Raw genomic sequence first — 9,114 nt, forward strand, 5'->3', positions numbered from 1 at the left:
CAGTTGGCCTCTCTCATTGATAAAACTAATTGAGTGAGGTACTCTATCAGTAATCTCCACCTCCACTAGGACCCTAGCAAATTTTACCATTGATTTTTCCTTCGTTACCCTATCCATCATCATAGGTTTCCCTATAGTGCTAACAAGAGCACTCAGACTTTTTAAACCCCAATATTGAAGGCCAAGATTAGGAAGCCTCATCCAAACAGGGACTGAATTCACCACCTTCATAGTTTCTAAGTCAGTCGACGATGGCCTCAAAAGGACTGGTTTCCTATCAAAATGAACCACTCCTGCTTCCAAAACCAAATCCCTAGTTGTTTCATCCCTAAACTTGACAAGAGTATAACCCGCATTCATTCGGGCTATTCGTTCTATACCCAGATTCCCCCATATCCGATTAATAAAACCTTCAAAGACTGCTAGAGGGGGGTTCGCTCCTAACACAACACAAACCAGCGCAGATTTCCAAAACGATGCCTCTACTTCAACCTCCTCTACATCAATCTGAGCTATTCGTATCCCTTCACGAATCATCGGCTCCTCGTAGTTGAGCCGAACTCCACCATTAGCTATAAGGTTCCCTTGAAAGTTAGCCCACTTTTCTTTAGCCAATTCCTGAAAGTCAGTCTCTCCCGATTCATTCACCCATTTCCGGGAATCAGCCTCTTTCTCAGGCGAAGGTTCAACGCAACCCTCCTGAAAGATATCCTCCCCAGCCTCTTGAAACTTCTCCTCTGAATCAGCAAAGTACTCATCCGCAATTTCTTCTCTAACCGGGACCTCCTCTGCCACTTCATCTGGAGGTACATTATCCCATTTGACAACCGTCGGAGATGAATGTAGACCAGGCTTCTGACCAGCTTTCTTACGCCTCACCATGGGGAGAGAGAAACCAGTCGCACGCCTCAGTGTTTTTTTTTTGGAAGCCTCCACTATATAGTATAGTTTGTAGCACCTAGCATCAAGGTTTTTATCCGTGGGCTTTTAAATTTGAATTTCAAATAAATTTGTTTAATCAGTTATTTAATTATTTTTTAAAATATGATTTAAATAGATAATTAAATGAAAAAATATAACCAATTTTAATTAAATAAAAATTATTTAATTATATTAAATATCTTTATAAATCTGATACACGTGATATTCAAATAATAATGGTTAATCAAACTCTCTCTTTAAAGCGATCGTTTTCTCTAAACCTGAAAACTATTCTAAACCTTCTCTCTGTCAAAACTCTCTAGATCTCATGTATTGAGTACATCTAGGGAGTCACATAAATCAACCTATTGAATCCTACGTGCCCACACACGTCCTTGAGTGTTTTAGGATTGGTCTGGAAGATCAGGGTGTGAGATTTCAAAATACTGGATAGAAAGATTATTGATTTATACAAAAAGACTCAAGGACACTTGATAGGCTACAAGAGATAATCCCTGATCTATTTTTATGTGATTTAATATGTATATATGTATATGATCCCGACTGGTATTAATATTTATTAAAATGGGTCCATATATTCAGCTGCGTACATTTGATTTGATCATTTAATACTAACAATTGGTATCAGAGTAGTCTGTACATATATATATACATATATTAAATACTGTGTGGGTTTCTTGCATTTGTTATATGTATGTTGATATTTATATTGAATGGATAGATATGTTCGTTGAATGTAAGGTTGAATGATGGATCGTTATTTATATGGTGCTATTGGGTCAAGAATTTTATTGTTTTTCTAGATATTGTGTAAGCCATAAAGGGCATAGGATTTTTTGTAATTTTATTTCTTGAAATTTAAATTGAAAAATTTGCACACAAAGAAAAACAAGAGGACCCGAGCCACGCACCAAACATGGCACACGACCCAAGCCTCCTGCAGCCGCACGCACCAAGCCTCGTGGCTGCCTCACCCTCGCGTGCATCAAACCACGTGGTTGCCTCACCCGCGCACACACCCAAGCCCCGTGGCTGCCTCACACGCCCAGCCGCCCATCCTGAGCCCTTGGCTCCTTGTGCCGTCGGCCCTAGGGCATCATTTGGTGCCCAAAACCCTAATTTCTAAGTTGTTATAAAGTATCTTTTATTTAATTAATTTTTAAATTATTTGAATTTAAAAGTTTAATTATCTTATTTTATTTTATTAGAAAATAAAATATCTTTTAGTTTGTTAACATATTTTAATGTCTTGAGTTTAAATAATTATTTGAATTTGATTATTTAATTATTTAAATTCAACTAAATTAAAAAGATGACAAAAATTGTTATTTAATTAGAAGTTATTTTTAATTAAATAAATTAATTAGAAATTTTGTTTCTAATTAATAATTTTGGCAAAAAAAAGTACCTAAAGATTAGCAAGAAAGCCTAAAGGAGAGGAGGAGCATTCTTGAAGAGTCTTGAAAGCTACATAGGTTTAGATTGCAATTTTATTTCTAATTTTTTCAAATGGTTGTAAATCTTAGAAATACCCATTAGTACTCGGTTCATCATTTATTTTTATTTATTTATTTATTGTATTTATTTAAATAAATGTTCAATGATGTTTGATTGATAACATGATCATGCATTAGTCAATTACATGTCATTCATGAAACCCCACACAGTTTCTCATTAATCATGCATATTTTAGAAACATGATTATCTAGAATTGTCGTATTTGTTTATATGAATTGTTTTTAGTGAAATTAATTTCATGTAAACTACTAAGTATTAAATTAGTTAAAACTTGGTAAATCACACCATAATAAAGGCAATAGTTTTTTATAGGCCTTTAAGATAACCAAATTTATGTAAAAAGTATTTTAGTAAAGTTAGATAAATGTAATGGGTAATTATTTAGATCACATTAATTATAGAAACATGCTCTTTTATAATTAATTACATTTATAGGGTTATTAATAAACTAGTAATTAATTTGGAATTTTTGATTAGTTTAATAAAACACATTTAATTTTAAGTAGTAAGTGGGAGAAGGTGAACCTCTCAATGTGACCTATGGTCTGCATTATTAGTACAATACCGTGAGATATGAATAGGGCTTCAAGGCGGCTTTGTTTCCGTCCCACTAAGGAAGGTTTCTAGACATATCAATACCAAGGTTGGCTTCTTACGAAGATAGGAGGAAGTGATGTATTTTAGGCTTAACTGACCCTAAAGCGGCACTCTATAAGTTAGGTCATGAAATCTGAAATAATGGGTTACACTTACAAAGTTGTAATTAAGCTTTTGTGGTGGATAATTACATCTTGACCAAACTAACGGTACTTTATATTTAAAGCAAAAATAAAGAGTTATTTTAAGTTTTAAATTATAAAGATAAGATTGTCTTATAAGCTATCTGAATTTAACTTGACTGACCTTAAGGCGACACTTTATTTGTTGGGTAGTTTTATCGTGGAAAAGTAAATGTTAATTTATGTGTTTCAATTGTTGCATTCATGCATCATGTTTACTTTCCAAAACATTGATATTTTTTCAAATGATAATTTTATTGTTTTTTTTATTTATTTCAATAATGTCGAACGGTGGCAATCCTATAACCACTTTACTATCACTTGAAAAACTTAATGGTGATAATTTTATAAGATGGAAACCAAATCTAAATCTTATGTTAATCTGTGAGAACCAAAAATTTGTCCTGACTGAGGAAAGTCTTGAAGAGCCCGCTTCCTCTGCCCCGAAGAATGTTCAGGACAAGTATGATGCATGGATTCAATCCAATAATAAGGCAAAGTGTTACATGCTTGTGAGCATGAATGATGTTCTGAGAACAAAGCATGAAACCATGGAAACTGCATTTGAGATAATGGATTCTCTGCAGGCCATGTTTGGGCAGCAATCTGATCAAAGTAGACATGAGGCTACTAGAATCTACATGACTACTAAGATGAAGAAAGGTGTTTCTGTACGTGAACAAGTTTTACACATGATTAATGTGATGCATTAAGCAGAAATACATGGGCCCATCATTGATGAGCGTACACAAGTAAGCATCATACTGGAATCACTCACTCCTGCCTTCTCTGCGTTCACCACCAACTATATTATGAATAAGTTGGAATTCAACATGACCCAGCTATTGAATGAACTACAGACATTTGAGTCTCTTAACAAATCCATTACTAAAGAGACTGAAGCAAATGTGGTAGAGGAGAAATCTTCAAACTCCGAGGAGAAATCCAAGAAGAGAAAGAAGAACAACAATAAGTACAAGGGAAAGGGAAAAAAGTCCAATAGAGGCAATAAGACACCAAAAGCCAAGGAGAACAAAATTGACAACAACTCCAAGAAGAAAGAACCAAAAGGAAAATATTTCCACTGTGGAGTTGAAGGTCACTGGAAGAGACACTGCAAGAAGTATCTCTCTGAGCTGAAAAAGAAAGGTAAATATGATTTACTTGTACTTGAAGCTTGTGTAGTGGAAGACGATATGTCATCCTGGGTTTTAGATTCAGGAGCCACTAACCATGTTTGTTCTTCCATGCAGATACTTGAGTCATCAAGTGTAATGACCCAACTATTTTTAAGACTTAGATCATGAAACCTACTAGACATAACTACTACTTTGAAAAGAACATACATGAGAAAAATTCATAACTTTATTGAACACTTTAAAATAATATTTGTAATACATAAATGAGCTCATTGTTTTAAAAATAAAACATAACTTTAAATGAAATTGTTTACAAAGCTAAATGCGGAAAATACATAAAAACGTAATTTTAAGAGACTAAAGAAAATAACGTCGTCCTCGAATCGACACGCAGCCCATCCACTCCATTCACCTCAACACACATGCCAAGCTTCCAATAATCCTTCCGCCTTTGTATCTATTTTCTTGCATCAAACTAAAAGTAAAGGAGTGAGCCTCATGCCCAGCAAGGAAAACTATTAACAACATAAAACATATACATAAATTATATCATAACCACATACACTATAAACATATGTCATACAATACTACAATGGCCATTATACTGCTTGGGGCTTGTTAACTTGGCAAGTCATATGCCCAATAGATTTGTGGGGCTTGCTAGCTAAGCAAGTCATATGCCCATACATTATTGGGGCTTGCTAGCTAGACAAGTCATATGCCCAAGGTCTATAAACATACTATACATAATGTTAACATACATTATAAGATGACATAACATATCATACAAACATACAAGATCTATCCTATTGTCCTTACCAAAACTGAGATTTTTTAGAACAAATGTGGGACTTGGAACACTCCTAAAACCAACAATAAGAATGGTGAGAATTTCTAAAGAGTAAAGAACAAATGTGGGAACTAAACCTTCAAAAAGAAACTTACCAAGATAGATCCTTAAGTTTCAAAAACCTAGTCAAAAGCCAATATCAAAAGTTAGGATCTGAATAAAAGGAAATAAAGAAAAACTAAAGTAGTTTAAAGAACTGGACTTAGAGAATAGAAATACCTTAGTTAACCTTATGAATTGGTCTAACTTCAATACCAAAACACATTAATCCTCACTTCCCAAGTATTTTATAAAGCTTAAGAATGGCAAAGCTTTTTCCCAACCCAAGTGTTTATCACTCTATAGAATCACTAGCACCTTGGAGTCTCTGATCACAGCTTGAAGAGTGAGTGGAAGGGCTGGGTACTAGATCCTATTTATAGAGGTAATGAGTGAAACTAACCCCATTTTGATTTGAATAAAATAATGATTTTAAAATGAAAAAGAATTGAATTGTCGTCAATCAGAGGCTGAAGACTCGGTCAAACATTCAGAGGTAGGTCTAAGTAGTTAAGGCTTTTTTTAAAAAATAAAAACAAAAATAAAAAATATATATAACTTAGGGCGATATATCGCCCCTATGTGGCGATATATCGGCTCTGCCCTAATCCCGAGCCTCCGCTCGTCCGTTCGTGCAACGTCAACGTGTTTTCCGTATCCTTCGTCAGACAATATATCAGCTCCCAGCTGCAATATATCAGCATACGTGAATATTTTAAACACGTAATTGCACTTTTTCAACATAATTAAGGTTGGATAACTGTTTTAACTGAGTCAAAATATGACCTTAATAGTTTCTGGTAGGTGCTAAGTGATTAGTGCTCAAAAATATCATTTTATTAGTTTCAAAGTTTAAAATTAATTAAGTTTTAATTAATATTTTTATGGATTTATTGTTATATATTTTATATTTGAAAATATTAATTTTAATTTAATTTGTGTTAATTTTCAGGAAATAAAATGTATTTTGACACAAAGAAAAAGAAAGAAGAAAGAAAGAATTAAAATTGAAGAAATAATGAAGAAAATTACATTTTTGAAGATGGAATGGCCCAAATAAGCCAAGCCCAAACTTTCAGCAACCAAGCCGAGCCGAGTCGAGCCCAGCCGAGCCAAGCCAAGCCGGAGCTGCGCCTGCCATGATCTGACACTGTTGCCAGCTGCCTGACACGCATCCCACGCCGCCAACAGCTGTTCCCCACGTGCCCAACAACAGCCTGCCGAAGCCTCCTGACACGGTCCCACACGCCAACAGTTGTCCCCACGCCGCCTAACGCCATCTGACGCGCAACCTGCCGAGCAATCAGCTTCCACCACGTCACCTTGCTGTCTCCCACTCCACCAGCAACATTTTTCCTTAGCCAATCCGAGGCCGACATGTGTCCCACTTGTCCATTTTTCCATCAGATTTTTAAGCCACCTTCTCCACTTCCTAATGCACGTAGATACACATTTTGGGTCCAATTTTCACTATAAATAGAGGACCAAATGTAGGGAAAAAAATATTCATATGGTGGAATTAAGTGTGGAGAGTATAGTGAGAAAGAAAAGCATTTTTGTTCTTATTTTTCTTTCATTTCTTTTACATTACTTTGAGTGAAAACAATGCCTATTTTAGGCTAAATTCTCTTGTGGAAAAGCTTGAGTGTAGTTGTTGTACTTTTCATTCTCAATATTGATATTGATTCTTCTTATGCTTCATTTTCATATCTCATTAATTATTTTGTTTCTTATCTTCTAATTTCTTTTCTAAAATTATTTAGCATCTTTTACATAAGTTCAATCATGCTTTTCTTATGTAACTTAGATTGTTAATTTATTTTAGTATATTTGTTATATTGTATGTCTTTTACTGCATTCTGCCAGTGGTATTTTGTCGCTCTTGGATATATAATATGATATGCTATGAAATTAGGAGTTAGATTCAATTTAATCTAGATTATTTAATTTGTGCTATTAACATATACATCTTCCAGTTGCAATTAATGGTGTAGAATTGCAACTGTGTTTTGAATTAATATCAATATTAGAATAGGTTTTACAGCACTGCATCTCTACCTTGCCATGCTCTTTATCTGATCGCTTTCTCTAATCTATAATTTTAATTTCACAAAATCCATATCTTCAATTCTACTTTATTTTTATCTTTTATTTACTAATCTAATCTTTATTTGTGTTTGCCTCTTTGTGGATACGACATAGCCCGATTACTATTGCGACCACTTAGGAGTTTATTGGGCGATATCAATTTTTGGCGCCGTTGCCGGGGAGGTAATTCTACAATTAAAGGTTTGCATAGTAAATTAATTTTTTTATTAAAAAAACAAAGTAGTATAATTTTCTTTAATTTCTCTTTTATTTTATTTTTCCTTAGTAATTTTTATTTTTTTTATTTATTCATTTTTTTATTTTATTTTTAGGTTTAGAATTTTATTTTCTAGATTTAGATTTTTCCGAAAAAAAAGCATAAAATTTTAAATCATAAAATTAAAAAAAACAAAAAAAAAGTATTGAGAACATTTGTGTAATTTTGGAAATTAGTAAAAAACCAAACTTGTTTTGTTTTAGAAAAATTGGTTCTTAAATAAGGTCTGTGTTAGCGTTACCCTCCAATCTTTTCAAAGAACCTCGGGGAGTTCTAGAAAAGCTCTTGAGCCTAAAGTGGTACCTTGGCAGCCTTTCCAATTGGCCTGGGAACATTTTGGTGTATACTTATTACATTATTACACACTTGCGCTTATAATACTTACAAAATAAAAAATAAAAATTATGCCACGAAACAGAGACACACTAGGGAGATTTGTGAGACAACATGTAGAAACTTTAGAAAACTCTCCTAGTTCGTCATTTTCTTCCATTCGTTCAAACACTCCTGATTCACCGAGACTTCCTGAACCACCCACGATGGCTCATCAAGATGAAGTCCAACCAATAACGCTACAAGAATATTTACATCCTACGCGTACAGCCACACCTTCATGCATAATGTATCCCAACAATATGCCAAATTTTGATTTCAAACCCGGCATGATTAACCTCTTACCAACCTTCCATGGGTTGGAAAATGAGAGTTCGTATGTGCATATACGGGAATTCAAAGAGGTGGTGGCTACATTCAACAACCGAGCTGATGTCACCAACATTGTGAGATTGAAATTCTTTCCTTTCTCGCTCAAAGACAAAGCAAAAAGCTGGTTGTATTCCTTAAGGCCTAGATCTATCAGAACATGGGACGAAATGACAAAAGCATTCTTTGCCAAATATTTCCTGCCCCATAAGCCTAGCAGCCTTAAGAGGCAAATATCTACCTTCATCCAGAAAGACCATGAAACTTTCCATCAGGTCTGGGAGAGGTTTAGAGATTTGATAAATCAATGCCCACATCATGGATACGAAAGCTGGCGTCTGATTAGCTATTTCTATGACGATCTCACAACCGGACAAAGACAATTCGTACAAATGATGTGCAATGGCGAATTCCTTCAAAAAGATCCCGATGAAGCTTTCGAGTACCTCGATGATCTTGCTGAAAAGTCCTACACATGGAATGGACCAAGCCCTATGGATAAGCCACGATCAATTGGAATTTACCAATTTCAGGAAGATGACAACGTCAAAAGCCAAATTGAATCATTGAGACAACAATTCGAGGCTTTCAAATCTCAAGAAGGTAGAGGAATCCATATGGCTGCAAAGGTAGAGACACGAGATCCATGCTTCATATTTGGAGAGACAGAAAATCAACCGCAAGAGTGCCCAACTCTTGGTGAGTTAAGAGGAGGAAATGAGGAACACTACAATGCTTTAGGGATTACAAGAAGCCTTATAACCCTTTCTCAAACACTTA

At 34.8% G+C, this 9,114-nt stretch overlaps 1 non-coding gene across 1 annotated transcript; it reads right to left on the minus strand.

The window, feature by feature from the left end:
* Positions 1-8,552: 8,552 nt before the first annotated feature.
* On the minus strand, positions 8,553-8,659 carry LOC133798854 (small nucleolar RNA R71). Its single transcript, XR_009876071.1, has one exon. It is a non-coding gene; the product is annotated as a small nucleolar RNA R71 (small nucleolar RNA).
* Between the last annotated feature and the right edge of the window lie 455 nt (positions 8,660-9,114).

This window comes from Humulus lupulus, chromosome 8 (genome assembly GCF_963169125.1).
Source record: "Humulus lupulus chromosome 8, drHumLupu1.1, whole genome shotgun sequence".
In the NCBI taxonomy this organism is placed as follows: Eukaryota; Viridiplantae; Streptophyta; class Magnoliopsida; order Rosales; family Cannabaceae; genus Humulus; species Humulus lupulus.